The sequence below is a fragment of the Myodes glareolus genome, chromosome 20 (genome assembly GCF_982192425.1).
Source record: "Myodes glareolus chromosome 20, mMyoGla1.1, whole genome shotgun sequence".
NCBI classification, from domain to species: Eukaryota; Metazoa; Chordata; class Mammalia; order Rodentia; family Cricetidae; genus Myodes; species Myodes glareolus.
Window position 1 is genome coordinate 23,258,212 of NC_142045.1, and position 24,337 is coordinate 23,282,548.

The following is a 24,337-nucleotide window of genomic DNA, read 5'->3' on the forward strand; positions in this document are numbered from 1 at the left end:
CCCCAGGGTGGCAGGCTGGTCCTGCCATGCGGCTTGGAGAGCAGGCGAATGGGTGCAGTGGACGGCGGAGTAAATGGACATAAGGCTATACATAAAGCTAAACATTTATTACTTAAAGAAGAGGCAGAGAAACAGAGAGACAGAGATAAAGAGACATAAAAACATAGAGACAGAGGAGACACAGAGAGTTAAGATGGCAAGGAGGGAGGTCAGAAGTGGCTGGGAGTGGGCGTGGCTTGCCCTTAAAGGGACCAGAACAGAAGAATAACAGCTCTGAGGCATTTTGGTGAAACCACTGGATGAAGTATGATTATCATAGCAACGTATGATGTAAGCATTGATTTTGCATTTTTAGGAAACCGTGTCAGGATGCATGGACTTACTGTTTGTACTTGCTCCTGTGTGTGAGCAGGTTCTATGAAGAGAGGGATGTTCTCAGCATCTGCAGCTAATCGGCTCAGTTGTGGAGCCTGAAGTAGAAATGCGGAGTGATTATTACTTTTTTAGCTTGGTTTTTAATATATTTACTTATTTACTTTTGAGTCGTTGTTGTCTTTCTTAGAAAGAGTGGAGGGTGTAAGTTGAGCATAAAACAGACCTCGCTATACAACTTCCTTTCTAAGCAGAGCAGGCAGAAAAATAATGGCGGAGAACGCATTCCTATTTAGAAATTCAGAGGCCACCAGGGACTTCGAAAATAGCTTTAGGAGAGCGGTGAGGGAGGCAGCCAGATGTAAGATTTTAAGAAAAGAATTAGCTGAGAGGAAGGAGAGGAGAGAAATTTGGAAGCGGTTGGACTATTTTTACTCCCCTTCCATCCCCTTACCCTCCCCACATTTCTCTGTCTCTCTTTTTCTGAACGCCATTGTTGAAGCTCTTCCAGTCCTCACAGCAGAGGTGGCACCTTGTGGCATGACATCCAGCTCCTCATGTCCTTGCTCACACCCCGCTGAGAGATTTACACCTCTTCCCCACAAGAGAGCAACACAGGTAACGTTCTTACACGGGTTGCAAAGACACGGGCCTGAATAGCAATATCATGCACTGGGGCGTGAAATATGTTCATTCAGATGCTATTTTTAATGCTGTCACTTTGTGAAGCAGAGGCCCATTCCTCCAGCACTTTACGTTATTCTTCCTATTTGTTTTTTTTTTGTCAAATCCCTTCAGTATTTCCCCGATCTCTATGTGAACTATAGCCTTTTATCCATAGTTACTTCTATTCCCCCTCCCCTCCCTTCCTCTCCCCTCCCGTTCTCTCCCCTTCCCTCTCCCCTCCCTTTCTCTCCTGCAGCCTCATGAATTGTAGGCAAGGGCCCCACTCTCTTCACTCTTTCCATGATCTCTTCCTCTCCTGAACCTTTATCGATTATTATGAAGTTAAAAGCCTTCACTTAGTTTCTGAGCACAGAGGTCGTTGAAGGGACTCTAACCACCCCAGGCCTAGCAAACATGGCTGTGGCAGGCCTTGCCCTTCTCTCTCATTCCTTCTAGCTTGCTAAAAGCCTTTGGATTACATTCCTAAAGCGAGTCACCAAAGTTTATTCCCTTATTTGGCCACTTTCTCCTCCTGAGGTCCACCACCAAGATCCATCAATCAGAAATCCCCTTTGGCTCAGCTAATTAACATGCCCAATTAAAACTAAACACCCCATCTATCCTTTGAGGTGTTAGGTGAAACGGAGCAGCTAACTCCAGTGTGTAGTGCACACAGTCCTTCAAAATGCTGATGATAATCCCGATCCAAAGAAATCAGAGGGGAAGTAAACTGGTGACAATGAGTCACACTGTGTACTGAGCCAAGATTCTACATGCTTATCCTTAAAAATAAAGAAGGAAGGAAAGAAAGAGGAAGGGAAAGAGGGAGGAAGGGAGGGAGGGAGGGAGAGAGGGAGAGAAGGAAGTAGGGAAGGAGGGAGGAAGGAAGAAAGGAAATGGCATAATGATCATTGGAGGCATTAGCACCTTTGTTATTTCCTCTGCATTTCCCTGGGTCTTGTTGAGCATCCTAGAGGTGATTATTAGCATCAGCTAACTTTACTCTATCTCCACTCCCTGAGCAGAAGCCCAACAGTGGCTCTCCTCAACCCACTGTCCACAGCAGCCAGAATTATCTATTACTTTAATAGTATCTTTGCTTGACGGCCTCAAAGACACCACTATTATTTAAGAAAAGGGTTACATTGGGGCCACGGCCTGTGACTGATGCTCCAGCTAAGCTGAGTTGACTTCCATGTCTGATCTCCACACTGACTCCTAGACAGGTCTGAATGGGAGAAATGACCAAATTCTTCCTCCTTCCCAGCTTAAATCTACAGATCTGTCTGCCTGGGTCTTTGCTCAGGCCAGTCTGCTCTCAGGAAGCTCCTCCCTTTCATTTAAGCTGTTCCCCAGGGGAAGGCCTTTCTTTTCAACAGCGCAGACAGAGAGGCTTCTCTGTTTAAGACTTCCAGTGTCTCTAGTTTGGTTCCCGGAACTGAGGAACTGAACGCTGTGCTGTTTGCCACGGTCTGTGCCGAGGAGGTGCTGAAAGGCTTTACATTTAGCAAACTGAGGCCCTTGCGGGGAACTTGAATTCAGAACCTAGCAGGCTGCAAGACATCCAGTTCTGTGGCAATTTAGCAGAGTGATGCTATTCTGAGGGCAGCAGCTGCCTTCCCTCAGAGTTCCCCCGTGATGCAGATTTGAGGCCCAGCTTATTCTCCCCGTGGTTGCTTCAATACTCATTATGAAAGTCACTCAACACATCCTGTGAATCCCTTTAGACTTAAGCTAACATCGCTTTTGCTGTGTGCAGGTGAACATTGGCTGGTGTGTGGTCCCTCCTCAGTGTTAATCCGTCTACTCTGTTCTAGTCTGTTAAGACACCCGGTATTTCTCTCACAACGCTAGTCCTGAATTGTAGTTACGCACTGAGGACTGCTATCTATTAGGTATACCTGACTTTAAAAACAAACTTTACTTGTTTTTAGTCATTTAGTATTGACCTTGAAAATATTTATAGAAAGTTAAGTAAAATTTATTCCTATAAAGTACATTTGAATTTAGCATGATCAAGTATAAACAGAATGGTAGTAAAGTCACATGGCATGTACCTTCCTCATCTTCAGGAAAGTTGGCTACCAGCCATGTGTTTGCTTCTATCCTGGTGGGGATGATCAGTCAAGATGGTGGTGCCAAGTCACATTGCTGTTATTTATTCTAAGGTAAACCCATTTGGTATATATCCCTTTAAGATTATCTATGTATAATTTTTTAACTATCGACCCCGTAGTTAAGTCAACTTTTGTTACAGATTTTACAAACTTTTCAACCAGATTCAATAAATTTGCAAGTCTTGAGGTTCAAAAAATTTACACAAATGTAAATCTTGAGAAAAGGCAGATAAATGAAACTAGCAGTCTATTTTTCAGCCGTTTGATTTGCTCTCTTTCCCCTGTCACAAAGTCAGGTGGTCTTCCTGATATAGGACAGAGATTTTGTTTCCCAAGAAACTTTTAGACAAACTTGCTTGAATTGAAAGGGAGGGAGTCATACCCAACTTCAGAACTCTTAAATAAAGTAGAACAACATAAAACACTTAAAGAACACCAGAATCCCTGCAAAAGTGATTTCGGGGGGGGGGGGGGGATGTGGAGGGGTGTGCTGCAACAGAACAATCTGAGAACAGAGAAAGCTGAGATAATAAATTCTGAGCCCTGGCTATCAAAGCAGCCATAGCAAGTGACAGGAGTTGCCACAGCAATAGCAGTAGATTTAGGCCTGAGAGAGGGGGAAATGAACAAAGCGGTCCAGGGTAGGATGCTGGGAGGGGGTACCTGCATCTCCCCAACTAGTGGTGTATGAGCAATGGCAGCTCCAGCATCATTTAGGGTCCTGGCTATAGACAGAGGAAGGAGCTGAGAGACCAAGGACAGTGAGCCGCTGCAGCTGCACTTGCTCCCATTCTCTCCCTCGTTTGCTCAGTCTGATTCCTATACCTAAAAAGATTAATGAGTTCACAGAAACACATGAAAGGGATTGAGACAGCAAACAGTAAATGAATAAACATGGAACACACAACACATTATACAGTCAGAAGAGATCAGTTAAAAACAAAACATGTTGGAGTCACTTTAATTCATACAACTGGGCCCAACTGACTTCCATCTGGGTTTCCAGTATTACAAAACTGGCTGTGTGACTTCTTGCTAGCACCCTGGCCAGGAGTTCATATGCCTGGTCAGATACCTCACTGGTCCTTGATGGTGTTCCAACAGAATCAGGACAAGATGTCATTGAAGTAAGACTATGGCTTACCAGTGAAGGCCTCTCCAGACAAAGGCTTGCTGGTTTCCTGCTGATGAGGCCATTTGCTTGTATGACCCCCCTTAAATGAAATTGTGCCCACCAAGGTGTGCATCCCCAAGGAAGTGGGGCTTCAGTCCCAGAGGATAGGGGTCAGGTTTCTGAATTTGGGTAGGGGTCTTATCTTGCTGGAGGCTCCAAATGTTAATCCCACTAAATGAGATTAAAGGCCACCAACCACAAATTACAGCCAATAGAAGCAAAGAAAGTTGAGCGGCTGTCTCATCCTAAGATGGGTTCCAGAGAGGAGCCCTGAGCCGAATTTTCAAGCCTCTTTTATAAGGCAAAATTACAAGGTGGGAGATTTTTACAAGCAATCCTGGTTACAGATTGCAGTTAAGGAAATCTTCCTGGAATATTTGTTATAGAACATCTCCTGTGTTCACAGGGGCGTAGGCCAATTCTGAGAAACAGAAATGTAAGTTTTACAGTAAAACCTAACTTGGCGGGAGTCTTCAAATGGCTCCCAGGGCAAAGATGAAGTCAGCCTGGTTTCTCCTACTTCTTCTGCCTCTAGTATTTCTAAATACTTCCCCTCCGCTAAGTCTGCACAAATATTGGCTCATAAGGTGTGAAGTAGTACTCCAAAATAAAAACACATTTGTTATTTTCCTATTGCAGTCTGTCATATTCTGTTGTCTTTTCTGGAATGTACCAGAACATTCCTGTAGAATCTCCTCCACTGGGGAGAAAAGGCCATGTCTCTATGGACAGGAATTCTTGCTGAGACTTCCTTCCTTCTGGGGAAATTATAAACTGTAACGACCAACAAAAATATGGTGCCAAAGATTTTTCCTTTCTCCCCTATTCCCGTGAAGGTACTTCTTCCTCAGTTAAATTCTCTTTGCTCTTCATGTCTAATTGTCAGTAACACTCACCTCAGGAAACTAAACTGACACCGGAAGTGACCAAAGCAATGTGGCATCCCTTGGCTCACTGACATATTTATTTCTCCCTTTTGTACTAAAGACAAATTATGTCCTTAAATTTCATCAGGGAATCATGTATCACACAAACGGTCACTGAGAATGCTTAACAAAGAAACACATATCTAAAGCAGAAGTAGTTGAGCATTTAGCAAAGTTGGCAGACAGTGATTCAGAGAGTTCCCCGAGTGCCAGGAAGGCTGCTGCATGGGCCCAGCTTGTGTTAATATGCTTCCATACATACTTCCCTTCCTCTTGGGATGATGCTCTGGACTAATTTCCTCCAGTCTCGATTTCATGCTTCCCAGTTGAGCCCATTTCTCCACCTCTCTGGCTCCAAGGTTTCCTAGAGCAAAAATAACATAGAATAAAAAGTAACTAGTTCAAAATTTAATAACAGCATATTAGGTGAATTATTCATGTAATTTAGGCTACTTAGTGCATTTCCACTTGAATTGTATAAAGATTTTACACTCAACCAATTATATAAGTAATTGGCTGAAGCTATTATAGGCAACTAAAGATCTAAAAGTTAAAATAGATTATATCTAATACATATGATTTGATAAGTGCTTTGTTAAGTGATTATTTTTTAAGCATCCTCAGTAACATGTAGCACAACTACGCAAGCACAATCACTGTGACTCTGGATACTCTGACCAATACTCAAAGCCTTGTTGCCAGTATTTTTTTTTAACATAAGATTTGCTAGCATCTTCTGTGTCTAAATGGTTTTTCAAGTGAATATTTGGTTAGCTAGTCACGGTACTTAAGAAAAATATACTTAAAGATTTACATTTGTCTAAAAAAGATTTTGCGTATGAGTGTTTTGCTTGTATGTATGTGTGTGAACCGTGTGCATGCTTGGTGCCAGAAGAGGTCAGGAAAGGGTATCAGATCCCCAGGAACTGGAGTTATGAATGATTATAATGCCATGGGTTTTGGAGTAGAAAGTGCTCTTAACAGTTAAGCCTTTTCTCTGGCTCCAGCAGTTGACTTTTAAAAATGTTAATTGTATAGTCTAGCTGCTAGGAGGCAGATGAATAAATACCATTTTCTTCTACCAGTAATAATGGCAAAACACAGGGCATGTCACAGAAACTGGGCAGTATTTCTTTTGTGATGGAATTTCTCAAATACAATCAAATAATAAACTATTTTAGAAACTCCAAACATGTAGAACTGCATTGTGCCTTCTCAATTGCTCTTAGACATGACTGTACAGGTGCTATTTTAAGTGGGTTTCCCTAAAACTGAGCAAACATTCAAAGCCCACAACAAACATGCCAGAGCAGAGGAAGGTAAGCGTTTGACATCTTGCCGCCTTGTGGTGTTCTGACGGTTATACAGGAAGTGTGGTGACCTAGTCTACCCTCACTGGCAGGTTTTCTCATAAACATATTTTCCTCGAGAAACCCAAAGACTGTTTCTTTCCTTGGAAGGATGTGTGTGTTTTCTGGTAGATGTGGATTTTGGAAGAAGATGAGAGAAATGTGAAGAGTTGTAAATACCCTCCGTTTGGGGACGGGGAAGGGGGCAGGGAGGAGGAACTCATTGGTTGAGTCCTTATTTTGCCAATTACTAAGTATCTAAAATAAAATTTAGTCCGTGATGTTGTTGCTCACTGTAGAGATAGGTAAGTTGTGTAAAAGCATAGTTCAGTTACCAACTATAACCCAAATAAAAAGAACATGGAGTTAAGTTGAACTAGCACAGGCAGTCTCCTAGAATGCAAGGCGTTCCTGCTTTTCATCAGTCCGGTTCAGACTTCAATGGGGCAAAGGGAATTTCGGCAACCACCTTTATCTCTCCTCACTTGTTGTTTCTCAGACAGTGACTTTGTAAGTCCAGTGATCAGAGAGGATGCTCACAGGAAAAGTCAGCGGAAAGGTGGCTCTGCATTAGCCCTCAAATGTTAGTTACTGTGCCCTTCTATCTATCACAGATGTATTAAGTGTTTTCCATGTAATTTTAATTTGATCTACACTTGCCTTTAAGAAAGGTATTATTACAGTTCTACTTTAAATAAGATGCAGTTATGATGTACAGGGAGTAGCTAATTATCACGCAGTACAGGGAAGAGCTGGTATTGGAATTGAAATATGTGTTCTTAAATCTAATCACGGCTCTGCACGTGTCAGCAATGAAGCTAGCAACAGTGATTATCTGGAAGGCTGTAGAGGTTTTATTACCTTCCCAAGGCAGCTAGTGCTTTCTAGAGCCTGGCCCTCATTTCCCTACTCTAAGCCCATGCAGTCTTCTGGGGTTGGTTATGTTCAGGTGGAGCCACACTTGATCTAAATCATTCAACACAATCCATCCTGTTGATCATAGGTAAGTATTTAAGATTAACATGACTGCAAACCAAGCTGTTGTTTCTCAGCATGATGCTCTTGGGACTGGAGGGAAAATATTAACCTTTTTCTTCTGCATTTAAGAGCATGAGTGCATGAGAGGCTGGAGCTATGGTTATTTATTGTTCTCAGTTCAAGCCTAAAGCTAATAGCAAATATGGCTTGAAACTCAGGACCAAAGCAGAGTGGAACCTTGGTGTTCATGTTTCATGAATGAACCTCTGACTATATTGCTATCCAAAGACCATGCTTTTATAATAGATACTGATTTGCATTTCTGTTTCTGGAAACTTGAATTTTCTAGTGTTTTTAAGTGAACAAATCTGATATTTAATTAGATTCTAAAATACCACTTAGAAAATAAACATACCATAAACTGAATTACATTAATAGTGACTGATCTGAAAATTATATATTTTGAGATATGTTATTTTATTTCAAAATAAAACATTTAAAATATAGGAATGAATACAGAAGATCAATACAAGAGGAGAAGGGTAGGTAAAATGACAATATGGATGAATTAGAAAGCCACAAGGAAGCATACAATTAACTATTTAAATTCAGGTTAGATAAATAGAAAGACAGACAGATGATAAATAGATAGAATATATATGTGTGTGTGTATATATATATATATAAATAATATATATGTATAAATATATATAATTTTTAAAATAAACTATTCTCATCTGGGCTGTTCAACTCCCTCGAAGAGTCAAAGACCCAATTGACGTGGGAGTCCTCTCTGTATGCTATAACTATGTTGTATTACTATTGGTTAATAAAGAAGTGGCTTTGGTCTATGGCAGGGCAGAATGTAGCCAGGCTGGAAGAGATACATAGAGAAAATAAACAAGTCAAAGAGACAGCATGTAGCTGCCAAAGAAGACAGATGCCAGAATCTTACCTCTAGACCACAGCCTCATGGTGATACACAGATTAATAGAAATGGGTTAATTCAAGATGTAAGAGCTAATTAGAAATATGCCTGAGTCATTGGCCAAGCAGTGTTGTAATTAATATAGTTATGTGTGATTATTTGGGTCTGGGCATCTGGGAACAAATGAGTAGTCTCCATTTACATATTTTTAGTAAGATTCTGTTTGCTGGCAGCAAACAGAGGTGTGGCTATATTTAAGAGAAGGCTTCCTGACTCAACATTAGCAGCAAAAGCTGCATAGCTTCTTTAACAGAGGGTTTCCTCTTTGTGCTGGCAGCACAAACTCTGGCTCTTTAAATGTGGTTTGTGAGCAGAGTGCTACAAGTTGTTTAACTATGTCCCTGGAGCTGGGGTGGTGAGCTTGGCTAGCCGAGGCAGTGACTATACCTACACCATGTTGGATGGGATGGAACCAACAGGCAGGGCTGTAGAGTTGATTCTAGCCATGTCCACTTAGCATTTTAAAAATTAAAAAAAGGTGTTTCTGTTCAGAAAACAATTACAAATATCTAATAAAGACAGATTCAGACAAAAATTAACCTCCGAGCAGGTCACAGTGTTTAAAAGAAGTATGTAGGCTTGGGAGAGAGAAGAAAATATATAGAGAGTTATAGAATGGTAAAAGTCATATGAAAGAGTACAGATAGTCATAGATTAAAGTAGTAAAGACAAGAAAATAAATATTAAAAGTAATAGAATAATAAAAAGCCACATAAAGATGGAAAATACACAGAGATTCTGGATTTATGCATATCACTGTGTTTTCCTTGAATTTTTTGGACTGCAGAGGGATGCTAAGCTAAACAGACATATGTATTTTAAACATATCTTGACTTCAAAATTTGAGGCTAAGGACATGCTACTTTGGAAAAGAGGTTCTGTTTTTGTTCCCACAGAAGATGAGAACCTATTGATTCCTTCCAGGCTTGTATAAGTCCCGCTGAAAGGTCTCTGCGAATCCTAAAAGTATTTTGTCACTGCCTTGGTTACCACCCAGAGGTGGGAGGTAAATCTCTGTAGCTGAAGACTCCAGGCACTTCAGAGAAAGGACCCAGAGGTCCCAAGCTGGAACTGACTTGGATGACCCCTCTTCAGTACAACCTGCCCACTTTTCTGATTTATTCAGAAATGCAAAACTTTCTTTTCCTTCTTTCTCATTTTTTGGGGGGGAGGGGCAGATAATAGACAAAGCTTAGGCATGATTTACCAAACACTCTGGGCTTTCTTACTCCCATTCCTCTAAAGTTTCTGTCTCCTCTTGATTCTTGTCTACTGTGTAGTTGTGTTTAATCCCACTAGCAAAGAATAAGACCACTACCACAATTTTTGAGTTAACTTTGAGGCAAACTTTATTAAAAACTGGCCAGGATGATGGACACTGGCAAAGTCCATACCCAGGATTCCCAGAGAATGACCACGAGTTAGAGTAGTGAGATGTTTATAAAGGTAAAACCCCCAAACCTATCTTTATCCTGCCTTTGTTTACATGGGACAAGCATACATCCTGACATTCCGTCTGCCTATGTACCTCCTGCCTACATGTGATCAAACGCTCATCCTGTGCAATTGGTGCAACCAAACCTGTCTACAGAAGTGAAAACACTTGGCTTATGGCTCATATGAACAACAGTCTCCCCACATTCCAGGAATTCATCTGTCCTTGGGCAAATGGGGCTTACAGGTGAGAGACATTTTTATTTTCTAGATCTCTTAAACACAGTAATTAAAAATTAAAACACGTCTTTAGCCCCCTCAGTTGATTGCAAACAGCATAGCTTTCTCCCTTCCTCAGCGACTACTAACATTTACAGCTGCCCTGCCTGTTGCTTTTTCCCTCAATAAACAGGATTGTTCTTTAGTTTCCTTCTGAGTCCATTTATAAATTCTTTCATCAACAAGTCTAAGAATCTGAAAGATTTCAAAAGTAACCTTTTTTTTTTTAGCTTAGGAAATTCCAAAACAGCAAGGCATTCAGGATGTTGCATAATTACTGCTTGTGGCTCTGACTCAGGTATATAATGGAAAGAGGAGCAAATGCAGTGGGAAGACACACACACACACACACACACACACACACACACACGTACACAATGTGCAGTTTCAACAGAGAAGGAGCAAGAGTGAGTTTAAAATTTCATAGTGAGTGTGGAAAAAGCATTAAAGAAACCTTGTCCTCTGCATCGAAACAACAGGTTAGGTGCTTTGAGAACAAGACCCAAGAGGAGGCAGTTAAGAAAAATTAAAGTTATTTGAACAAAGAGGCTACACTGGGAATGCTGGGGAAGGAGCTGAGCTGCCTGCTCTAAGATAAATGCCTAGGGAAGTGTTTTCTCAGATTCAGTCAACAGAAAGGCAAAGAAGCCATCAAAAAGCAGTATTGTAAGGGAGCCAGTGTTGCTATGATTATGTCATCTTAGTCCTTAAATCTGTTTACGTGCTGAACTGTATTTGCTGATTTGTATATGCCAAACCAACCATGACTCCCTGAGATGAAACCAACTTATTTATTGTTACAAATGGATTAAAAAGTTAAGGTAGCATATACTTCATTAGATACCATCATGGCATTTTGAACAAGTGTTTGAGTAGATTATTCTCCTTATCTCCTCTGCCCCCGTCTACTCTTTTTTTCCAAGTTACAATTGCTATTCTTGTGTGAAATCATATTCACAAATTATAAATCTTATAAAGTCTCAGGTGTTGATGCAGCAGACGCAACGCCAATGTCCCATACTACTCTTAATGAACCCTCTACCCACAACTTCCTTCCTCTGGTCTCTTCCTATTTCACATTCCTTGGATCCATTTCCCTAGGCCCCTTCTCCCTCTTCATCACGAGTTTTAGCTTTTCTTCATCTTCATTCAATTATTTTAGACTTTACCCACATATTTACCCATTTATATACATACAAAATCACATGTACATTACAAGTTAGTATCTACATATGATAGAGAAAACACAGGCTAATGTCAGAATATGATGAAAAAAGTTTTGGGTCTTTTGAAGTTCGATCACCTTGCTTAATATTTCACCATTCAGATACATTCATTTTCCTGCAAATTTCATAACTTAATTTTTCCTTAAATCTGTATAAAATTCCACTGTTTGCATATACCACACTTTCATTATCCATTTGTAAATTGATAGTTCACTAGCCTGTTTTCATCGATTTTCTATCATGCATAGATCAGCAATAAATGTGGATATACAAGTTATCTCTGTGGTAGGACACAAGATCATTTGGGTATTTGTTCAGGAGTCATATGAAAGTTCTATTTTTAATTTTTTGAGAAACATTCAAACTAATTTCCATTGCAGCTGTACTAGTTTGCATTTCTACTAGCGATGGATAAAGGGACTCTCCTTTCCCACATTCAAGCAGCATTTGTTATCAGATTCTTTTCAATGAAAGCCATTTGAGTTGATATCCCAAAATAGGTTTAATTTGCATTCCCCTGAAGTGTAGGTATGTGGAACATTAAAAGAAACAATACTTAGAGGTCATTTGTGCTTATTCTTTGGAAAACAGTCTGTCCATTTCATTAGAACATTTGTTGATTGTTAGGGATGTGTGTGTGTGTGTGTGTGTGTGTGTGTGTGTCTGTGTGTGTTTGTACATGTGTATATGTGTGTGTGATGTGTGCTTGCAAACTCTGGATATCAGTCCCCTGTCTGAAATATAGTTGAGCAGTCTGTTTATTCTACTGATATTTTATATTGCTTTGTAGAATCTTTTTTTAATTATAAGTAGTCCCATTTGTTGCTTTGTGGGTTGCATTGGAGTTTTGTTCAGGAAATTCTTATCTAAACTTATATCTTAAGGTGCATTTCCCATGTCTTCCTCTAGCATTTCAGAGTTTAAATAAAAGTGTCTGATTCGTGCCATATTAGTGTTTGTATGGAGTAAAAGATATGGATTGAATCCCACTCTATTATAGGCAGAGAGCCAGACTTAGCAGCACTATTTGTTGAGTAGACTTTTTCCTAAATCATGTTTCTACATCCTTTATTACTTTAGATGGCAATATCATTGTTGATCTTTTTTGCTCCTTTTGCTCCATTGGTCTAATTGTCTGTTTTATGCTGGCAGAAATCTGCCTTTCTCACTATAGCTCTGTGGTATTATTTGATGTCAGATGTTGTGATTCCTCCAGTTGTGTTCTTTCTCTTTGAGGTTTCTTTGCCTATCTGTCATCTTTTGAAGTTCTATATAAACTCTTGGATTGCTTTTCTCTAGTGCTGTGGAGAATCACACTGAGCTTCTGATAAGAGTCACAAAGAATGTGCAGAGTATGAGTATGTACCATATTTGTGTGGGTGCCCTTTAGGGTCAGAAGAGGGTGTCAGATCACCTGAAACTGGAGTTATATATGGTTTTGAATTACCTAATTTAGGTGTTGGAGATTGAAATCAAGTCTGCTGGAAAATTAATAAATAGTCTTAATCGTTGAGACATCTCTTCATCACCAAGATGACTGATTTTTTTCATATTGATTAAGTATTCCCCTCCCATAGAAGTGTTTATCAGATCTGAGTTTTCTTGAAGATTTTGTAGTATCTTTTAAACATAGAATCATGTCTCCAAAGCATGACTCTTTTTCCCTTAAGAATTTAAGCATGGTTGAATAAAAGAGTGGACATTCATGTCTCACTCTCAGTCTTTCCAGAACTGTTCTCACTTTTGCCCATTTAATAGAGTGTTGGATGTATTTGTTGTATATAGCTATTGTTGTTTTAAGACATGAGTTATTTAGTTTTAATGTCTGCAAGACAGTATCAAGAACACATGTTGAACTTAGTCAAATGGTTTTTTTTCTGCATCTATAAAATGATTATGTGATTTCTCTCATTTGTTTAGATATAAGGTCTTACTATATGGCCCTGACTGGCCTGCAACTCACTGTATTGACCAGGCTGGCCTTGCATTCCCAGGTGTTTGCCTGCCTCTGCTATCAAGGCATTGTGATTAAACACATGTGCCAGCATGCTCAGTGATTTCTGCTCTGAAAGTTTTTATCTGAAGTGTTACATCTATTAATTTGCATATGTTGAATGAATGTTGCATCTCCTATCTAGTCCACTTTGTCATGATGTATAATTTTCTTAATTGTCTCCTAAAGCCATTTCCTATATATTTTATCAGTAATTTTTGTGTTTATGCGCATCTGGTATTCATACTGTAGTTTTCTTTTTGTTGTGTCTTTATCTGGTTTGGGTATCAGGATAATACTGACTTTATAAAGTGATATTTTTTCCATCCTTTTCTAGTTTTCCCTTTATATATTTTTCATTTTATTTATGTATGTAATTGCTTGCTTATTTATTATGTGTATTGTGGTTGTGGGTTTGAACATGCCATGTCCTGTATGTGGAGATTTGTATGAGTTTTCTCTTTCTTTCTTTCTTTCTTTCTTTCTTTCTTTCTTTCTTTCTTTCTTTCTTTCTTTCTTTCATTTCCAACTATGTGAATCCTGGGGATTGATTGTGTTTATGTTGCTGGAAGTGCTTTAACCCACAGAGATATCTTACTGACGCCCCATTTCTATTCTCTAGAACACATTGAAAACTTTCCTTAAAACTTTAAAATAATTCACCATGAGTTTTTGTCTTTTTAAGGAAGACAATATTATTTGCATCCTTTAAAAATGAATTTCAGAAATGGACAACAAAGTGGAAACAATAATACATTCATACATACAAACGGAAAAGAAATTAAGGAAGATATTGTGGTGGTTTGCGTAGGAATGGCCTCCATAGACTCCTGGAATTGAATGCTTGGCACTACTAGGAGGCACTACACCTTCTGATTGGAAGAAGTGTGTCACTTTGAAGGCAGACTTCGAGATCTTATTTGCTCAAAACTATGCCCGTGTGGCACACAGTGTCCTGATGCCTTTGGATCAATATATAGAACTCTCAGCTCCTTCTCTAGTACCACATCTGCCTGCATGCTGCCATGCTTCTTGCCATGGTAATAATGGACTAAACCTCTGAAACTGTAAGTCAGCCTCCAATAAAAATGTTTTTCTTTATAAGACTTGCTATGGTCATGGTGTCTCTTCACAGTAATAAAACTCTAAGACAACAAAGAAGTAAGTGTTATATTAAGAAGGCCAAACCTAAGAATTTGTGTGGAAGACAAAGAAACATAGATAAAGTCAAAGTGAACAGACATTTTTTTATTCAAATTATAGCAGAAAACTTCCCAAAACTTTCAAAACTTAAATAATGAAGTAGACATTCAAATACAAGAGACATTTGGAATCCCAAATAGACATAACCAGAAATGTCATCATATTGAAGATCCAAAAATACAAAGTAAAGACATTATGCCAAACATTATATCAATACAAAAATGATATTAAAAATGTCAACTAACATATAGAGGTGAGAATATCAGAATAATCTTGAACGTTTCATCAGAAAAACTTGGAGTGACATATTACAAGCTTTGGAAGCAGATAACTGTGAACCAAAAATGATATACCCAGCAAAGTGTATCTTTCAAGACTGATGCAGAAGTAAGGGCATTTCAAGACAAACACAAAATTTCTATTAGATGTATTTATTATAATTTATGCACGAGTGCTTTGCCTAATTGTATGTACCATGTGTGTGCTTGGAGCCCAGGAGGTCAGAAGAGAGCACTGGATTCCCCTGGAACTGGAGTGACCAGTGGTTGTGAGGTACCTTGTGAGTGCTGAGACTCAAACCCAGGTCCCTTGCAAGAGAAACAAGAGCTCCCTTATAAGAGAAGCAACTGCCCTTAATCTCCTAGCCCTTTGATATTCAGTTTTCCAGATGTCTTTGCTCAGTATTTGTTTCTTAGAGACAGCTGACAGTTCTTCTTTCTTAATATTAATTAGTTATTCTGCTTCTTCTATTGGTACCTTGAAGCCATTCCCATTTAAGGTAATAGTGGGTTGATACTCCCTGAGAATTTGGTACATGTTGTTCTAGTTTCCTGGATTATTTGGGATCTCGTTTCCTCTTTTCCTCATTAGCACTGGGAATTTGCTGTGTTGAACATAATTCTTTCCTGGCTGTTCTTTATTCATCGTGGAATATACATACCATCCCATCTCTCCTCAGTATCCAAGATATTAAGCTTTATGTTTTTCATATTTTATTATATTTTGAAGAACTATAATAGAAACTTGGCAACTCAAAGAGTCTTCCGAGTGTATGAAAATGATTTCTAAAACAAAACAGAAATTACTTCTCTTCTGCTGGTTTTCGACTCTGTATCATTTGCTAATAGTCTTTGTACTTCACTGGATTTGGTTAGGGTCAATAGCTGGATTAGAAAAGCAGTTATATTAAACCATCTCTAAAAAGAAATAACCAAAAGAGAGTATGCTATTATACCTGAGAATTAATTATTGCTCAGATCAGCAGAGCAAGTAATCATACAACAGCTTCTTTAGAATATGATTCCATATTACTGCCATTGTTTTAATATGGCATTGTTTTAATATTACGATTCCGTGAGTTAAATGGGTTTTAAAAAATACCTAGCACAGTTAAATTACACTTCACTGTAGTAAAAACATATGGCTCCAGTACAGTATAAATTTAACGCAAATTTTATATTAAAGTTGTTTGAGACTTTATGGCCTGTTTTCCTTACTTGGTCTCCTTCATTCTATTGTCGATAATTTTGGAGGCCACAACATAATTTAGCCCATGAAGCTATGGTAACAAATATTGGATTTCCATGCAACTTAATTAACGGTTATGTCACCCTCTCTTTATGTAGCAAAATTAAATTAGTTTTCTTCTTCAGATGACAGGAATACATTGTTTTTTTTAAAAAATTGGAGTCTGTTGTTGAATACACCATATGCTTGAGTCACAGAATATGGAGAAATCAAACTATACCAACCTGGAAGCACTGTCTACTGTGACCTAGCTTTCACAGGGCTGGAAGGCAATATTCAGATTATTGAGGGGGGGGATAGAAAAGGAATGATCAGTTTTACTACCTGTAAACTTTACTAACTACAGTAATGACCAGCCTGGAAAGATATGCCCAGATATACTCTCTCTCTCTCTCTCTCTCTCTCTCTCTCTCTCTCTCTCTCTCTCTCAGTATATTATTGTATATTCTCAACATCTCAAGATCTTTCTACAGAGAGAGCTGGAATTAATTATGTTTGTATACCATACTTTCCTAATGTATATAACTTTTAAAAGTATCTATGATATACCTTAGTTCAAAGCCAAAAACTCCTATTTTTTGATAAAATTGTGAATAACTTTGATTAGTAAAGCTTCCTTTGTTTTAGAGTTCCCTTCTTGAACTCACTGCTTTCTTTGATTATTTAGTCAAAACGTAAAGATATTCATTGAATAATTTGCATTGTAAATGATATGTTTTAGTATTATATAATGTCGAGATACTGTTCTTGTTAATATAAGGCAAGGAAATAAACCTAATATTTGAAAAATACTTGATAGATTTACTTTGTGAATGTCATAACATAGCTACAGATGTGGAATCTTTTAGTAAAATAACTTACAAAATGAATGAGGTAGAGTGTCGTACATTAATTGACTATATAAAAATATGCAGGTACACATTGTTTTTAATAATGACCAACTAGAAAATAAGAAATATTCCCCTTTAAAAATTGAGCTGAGTAATAAGATACATAAGTATCTAAGTGGAAAACCTAGTACTGCCAAAAGAAGTAAAAAGTTAAGACAAAAATATTCATTAGTACATTCCAAAAAAAGGCATAAAAAGCATGAGAATTTAGTAAACTTTCATTGAAATACCTGAAAAAAACATGAATAAAAGGAATGGCATGTCGTCTACTAGAAACATTTAATTTTCTTTTAATGTATATTTTCCTCAAATTAATATATTAGTCTATAAGAGCTGTTAGAATTGTTAGTATAGAATGAGAAAGGCTGGCAGTTTTGTCAAAAAGAGAATCCAGAACTTAATTTACATAGGATTGGTCACAGGGCAAATGTGCCCTTGCAATTCAGTAGGAGAGAAACCTTATATTCAAAATGATGTTGTGATATCATAATGATCTACCTGGAAAGCTATGAGGTCAAAATCCTTTCACAGATGTTAGAAAGAAATTACCAAGATGAAATAATGATTTTAGCAAAACATGAAATTAAAAAAAAGTCTCCAAGGAAATCTTTACAAGTACAGGCACTTCCCAAAGGTCAGGAAAGTCTTTGTAACCAAGCCCAGGGAAGTAAAAGGTTATACAGAAAAAGGCAGACACATTTTAATATCCAAATTTACATACATTTCATGACAGAAAGAACCTTCATAAATGCTGTTATGAAATACTTGCACTCTTTATGAAAGATGAAGGACTAATTCCTAACACATGTTGACGTATTCTTGTACAGGTGTGAAGAAAAGACACAACTGATAGAAATCTAAAGGTTGTGAATAATCAATCTACTAAAGAATAAATGAAATTTAATGAACAAAATTATACAAAGAGGGCTAGAATCAGTACTAGTTAGGAACATGAAATTATGATGAAAGTGCATGATTAGTCTAAATATCAAGCAGAAAATGTTTAAGCGGCACATCCTGCACCTGGTGTTCAGTGAGCACATCCTGGGGATGCTAATGCCTTGAAACATCTTAATGCTGGAAAAATGCCTTTATGCCAACCATTCTGCCTCCCTATGCCTCTGAGACTAGTCCAGCCCTTGTGTTGTGCGTTAAGGGACCACTTCCGTAACTTCCAAGCTGCTGTCTCCTCAGAACATGAAGCCCAACATTAACAAGTATCAATTTGATAGGCTTTTAGTGTTTACACAATGTTGTGTGAACATCACCACTATTTAATTAGTTATATATTTATTTATTATTACTAATATACTACATATTTTATATTTATTAGTATATAATACAACATATTATATAAATATATTCTATTTGCTATGTGTTATATAAGTAGAATACATTCACTTTTGATAAATATACAATTAATTTTATTCCCATCACTGCAAAATAAGCCCTGTTTCCAGTGTATAAAGACAAAACAGTAGGCTAGGCAGAGCTACATACATAGATATAAGAGAGGTGATTTGTTAGGAATTTATCTTCCTATTACAGAGGCTGGGCAATCCCATAACAAGCTATTCCTAATATGCCAACCCAGAGGCTGGCAGTATGTCTTGAGTCCAAGTATGCAAGTATTACAGTTATGGAAACTGTGACTCTCAGCCTGGCACTAGTGACTTAAGAACACCAGGGTGGTAAGGGACCACCATAAATTCCCAGACTGCGTTGATTGGCAATCTTATACTCAAGGGCAGCAGAGTCTCAGTTTCTGGGAATCAAAGCAATTTTCTTCCTCCACCTGTGTTCCATTTGGGACGATGCTCACCTACCTGAAGGCAGATCCTCCTACTGTCTTCTGCAGCACACGGCATCTCCTCTGGAAACCCCCTCAGAGACACACTGAGTCAGATGGAGGTCAATGGAAGCTGGAGGCTCTTGGCTTTTATACTTTCCCTAGTGCAGAGTCTGAGAAGTCAAAGGTCAGTTTTGTGTACTTGCTTTGAGAACTTCCTTTCGAATTAGGAACTCCTGCTGAAAGCAGTAACCATTGCTGTCTGTGTGGGCTCTTCAGAGATCCCTAGTTTTTATTAGCTGGATTGCCTAATGTCCGCACCTTGGGGTATTCCCTAAATGCGCTGGAGGATGACAAGAACAAAACACTGATAGCTGGATTACAGAGCCTAGTGCTTCACTGGGCAGCTAGCTGCCCGAGCCTAGCAGGCCGCTGCTGTGGGTTGTAGCACAGCTCTGCCCCACCCAGAAAGGTGTCTGTGAAAATGTAAATAAGCAAGTTAAAACCTGTCAGCTAGGGAGACTTACAGTTTGTATTAAAAAGATAGTTTACAAACCTCAAATAAAATATCCAATGGCTATGGTCCTATTTACATGGAACCTTGAGCCTCTCAGTAAAATTCTGCAAGGGGAGTCAGAATCCTAATTCCCCAGGCAGCTCACAGAAGCTGCTAACAAATTACTAGCTCTAAAACAGCATGGAGTTAACATGCCCATACAACACAACTTCAAGATATAAATAAATAAGAAGGAGTTACATCCTCAGACTAAGTGGGAAAGACCCCGATTCTGGTATTAATTCGGGATTGAGAGCATATTTGTGCTTTGTTCACAGGGAGACAATAAAGCTTGATGAGATGGGTGTGTGAAACAGAGGAGTGACTGCGATGATGATTTTGTAGCTGCTGATGCCCTCACAGAGATTCCTGGATCTGTTCCTGACCTGCAAGCTACAGAGAAAGCAAGGAAGTTCATGGTGACGAGTGGTGGTTCCTAATTTTTTTGGTGGACCTACTGTGCAAACTTCCAGACCTCAGTGTGCCCTGTTTACTTTCGAGCTTGTTCAGGAACATTGACTAAATGTTTGACAGTTTATCCATACTTATATCATGAGATACCAAACTCGTTTTTGCCAACATGGTGTTCAATCTGCTATTGAAATAAAGGACCTGAGAACTGAGATTTCAAAAAATATTCCCCTGTGAGGGAAAGAGACTTGTTAAAGAAATGGAACACTTATTATAGAGGCAAAGTGGGACTAAAACCCTTCTTCAAAAATGGGAAAAAATGGCATATAAGTCTCTGTTGCTGTTCAGAGACTGAGACAGTTCAAACTTATCTTTAACACTTAGAAACAACAATATAATTAAACTATGGACGGAAAAAAAAGATTCAGAGCTTACCCGTCATAGAAACTTTTTCTTCTCTTTTGATTATAATAGATATAAGAGAATTGTGATTTGACAAATTACACATTTATTGTTAATGTCTATGCTAGATATTGACCTGCTAATGCTTGTAGCTGTTTTAGTTCATTATGAAGGTTTTACTGATTAGAAAAAGGTTAGAGCTTATCTGAGAGAATTTTGACATTGTCAATGAGTCTTTAGATTTAGTATGTTTAAAAGGACAAATTGGGATTTTGACTGTAGCTAAAAACTATTAACAACATTCTAGATGAATTTAAAAAGGCGATTCTATCTCTGATCATTCTCAACTCCTTCACTAAGAAATATTGCAACCAGAGGAGCATGTGTATCACAATGTATTATCTGCTTGCATACAGTTATCTAGCTGTTTGCAAACTCTCTTGACAAACAGTTGGCTCAAAGGTGCGCACCACAACATTGAGATACAGTCTGATAGGATTAGTGTACCTGATGGTTACAAATCAGTTTGACAGATTGCCTTAATATTGTCTGTTGTGGGATATTTGTACACTGTGTAAAGGTGTATTACTGTGACTGGTTTGATAAAGAGCTGAATTGCCAATTGCAAGGCAGGAGGTATAGGCTGAACTTTTGGGTGGAGTGAAAGGAAGTTGGAAGTAAATCTAAGTGCATATCAGATGCCAATGAGACCTAGAGAGAGTCAGATATACAGAATGAAAGGTAAAATGCCATGAGGCAAAACATAGATTAATATAAATGAGTTAACTTAAGGTATAAAAGCTAGTGTGATAAGCCTAAGCTAATGTTGAGCTTTCATAATTAATAATGTCTCTGTGTCACTTTTTGTGAGCTGCCAACAACAAAGCTTGCTACAAATGGCATCTAACGTGAGCCATGCGCACAGAGCCCTCTCCATGCAGCATACAGAGGTTTGGCTCTTTTAAGAGACCCAGATGTGCAACAAGCACATGAGTATCCAGCATGATAGGTTAAAACTCCAGTCACTCAGACTCAGCAAATTCTGAGAGAGCCGGAGTGGTAAATGCAGCTGCTGTGGGTGCCACCATGTGTCTAAGCTCTCGTAGAACCAAGAGGGGCAGACCTAGTCACTAGAGCCACGTGACCATTCAAAGTTTGTCTTGCAGTCAGAGAATGCTGTAAAGACACAGGAAGTCAGGTCCAGACTGAGGAAAAAACCTCTAAACAGATACAGTAAGATCTAAGCCGAAAAATGGGCTTAGATACTAAGGAAAGAAAAGAAAGTGAATATAGACAATCATAGAAAAATGCTAATGAACAGAGAACAGCTGCTGAAAGACATTGAACTGTGGAGGAGACTCTTGAATTAAACCAGCCTATATGCTTTAGGGGTGATTTGACCTGAAAATGGAAGTTGGACAATGTGTTACTTTGGGGGAGAGATTATGTTTGTTTCCATTGGAAATAAAAAGCTTTGAGTTTCTTCAAAGTTGGTCAAATCAGATTTGATTGGTGGAGACCTCCTAAGGCTTACGGTTACAGACATGAGGGAAAAAGCCAAGAAAAACTACAGGACAGTTGATATACATGCTGACCACTCAACAGGGGCACAGCTCTGTGACTGGCTGAGATATCATAAATATTGTTGGCTTCAGAGTTCTCATGAATTATTTTTACATGCCATCTTTTCATCTGGAATGGTAGAGATTTATATCACAGTTTGGCTATAAAGTTCAAACAGACTTATGAAGTTGATAGATGCCTTTTACCTGCTCAATCATAGAAAGAATACCATCTTTAATTTATTGTGCACACCACACATTCCATACTTGTGTTAATGCAGATATATACATATATAATATATATATATATTACACCTTTAAAAGTTTGTGTGTTTTCAGAAAAAAGGACCAGACACCAATGAAAACAAGTAGCACATTTATGCTGTTCCCAGAAATGTATGATAATTCCGATTTCCCTGGGCCTTGTTGACAATTGTTTATGATAACCATCATAGTAGGCAAGGAGACATTTTTTGCTAATGGCTAAGGATATCAAGCATTTTTTTATGTACCTATTAGCCATGTCTACATTTTCCTTGGAGAATCATTTGTTGCGTTCATTTGCCTGATGTGGAAATTTGAACCATTTGTTCAATGTTGGGAGGCCCTGTTGGTCAGATTTTGCAGTCTACCGTGGTCTGACAGCTCTCTCCAAGCTCGACAACATGGAGGACTCCCTCTCAGCTGAAGGCTTTCTGCTCTCCATCTGACGTTATTTTGAGAGTGTCGCTAGGCCCAGATGCCTGACTTATCTCTAGTGTGACCCTTAGTAACTTTCCAATAGGCCTGTGACTGTACATTTGACAACCAAGACTTGCACTAGGAGCTTTATGATGGGAACATGCTGTTTAATGCAGATTGGGTGATACCCAGTTTCTGTCCTGATCCTTTCCATCTCTCCTCACTCTGGAACGGAGCTGAGCTGTCCCACTGGAGCAGATGCCTGAAAGGCTATTTCCATCATGTTTAAAGGCCATGCAAAGCTCCCTGTCACCGCTTCTGTCCCTTTGTCCTTGTGGACTGGTGACTAACAGATTGTGAGGAAAAAGGGAACCCCAGAGTCGAAGGTTTTATTCTCCAGGATCACAGCATTAGGACAAGCTTCGCGCTTTTGGGAGGTTCAAGAGTCATTGGTGCACACATTAGAAAGGGGTTGCAAGACACTGTCTTAGTCTCTCTTACTGCTTCCTCCTCAAGATGGAGAACATATTCCAGTGTAGGTTTTTATCACGATGGGCTACCTTCATCGAAGTCCCAAAGCAATGGGGCTTCCTGGCCTTCATCTTGAACTTCTCAAACGGCAAAATCAACAGAAGCATCCCTTTAATTCATCAAGTTCTGTGTCAGGCATTTCATCACAGTGGCATGACAGAGAAATCTGTCTTCAGATTGAATTTGCTTTTTATGTTTGAACTGTGAGAATAGTTCATCTATACTGAACATAGGCATTTTTCAAATACTTCACATGTGTGTAAATTTTCTTTTCACTCTCTTGAAGAACAAAAATTTTAATTTTATAAAGTTTAAGTTTTCTATTTCTTCTTTGATAGCTTGTACTTTTAGTATAAAATATAAAATGTTTTATCATTCAGAAAGACAGAAAAACTAATATACAACTATGTACAGGTAAAAGAGAAATCTAATATATCTAACTAGCTTATTTCTAAAAATCTGTTTTTTTAAACTTTTTTTCATTCAGAGCACATCCCAACCTAAAATTAACATGTGCTATATTTACAAATATTTAAGTAAGTGTATTAAATAGATGACAAACTTTATTCAATTTATAGCAGCTTTACTCCTAAGATGGTATGCAACGGCATCATTTGCAATATCTGTCCTCCTTGTTGTACTGCTTGATCTCCAATACAAATAAATTGACATATATAGTTAAAAAATAAATAAAACCTTGGTATATTACCAAGTTATGTAAATAACTTGTTTTTCTTTAGAAGTAAAATGGTTTTTCTCAATTTATATTTTTTCCATTATAAATGATGCCTTGATTGTTGTCTGTGGACTAGTTCTTCAATGTTTGAGGGAGAAGTTTTTAAAGAGCATCCACCTGGAAATATCATAAAACATTTTTTAAAAAATACTATAGAAACTTCATTGCTAAGTTGAATTTTACACTTTTGAAAACTTTATAACAAATTACCAAATTTCTCTGTAGTAATAATTTACCAACCAGCAAAATGAGGGTTAAAATATTCCTACTTATTCATCAATGTACTGTCAAACTTGCTAACTTTTATTGACAACTGGTATCTAATTAATTTATCGTGTACATTTGCTTATTAATAAAATTGTTCATTGCTTTTATATTTATTTACTTGTGGATTTTCTCACCTATAAAATTTTTGCATGTATGGTTTAAACATTCCTATAGTTTTTTTCCTATCTTGGTGGCTTCTTATGGATTGTTAGAATTTTTAGGATAATTTACATGATAATATATTACCAGTTACAGACACTGAAGAGGAATTTTATTATTA

General features: G+C 38.2%; 1 long non-coding RNA gene across 1 annotated transcript; it reads left to right on the top strand.

Moving 5' to 3' along the window:
* The first annotated feature begins 234 nt into the window (after positions 1-234).
* Positions 235-23,653, top strand: LOC125394113 (uncharacterized). The gene is made up of 3 exons (XR_007230100.3): positions 235-330; positions 875-990; positions 19,746-23,653. It is a non-coding gene; the product is annotated as an uncharacterized LOC125394113 (long non-coding RNA).
* Positions 23,654-24,337: the final 684 nt, after the last annotated feature.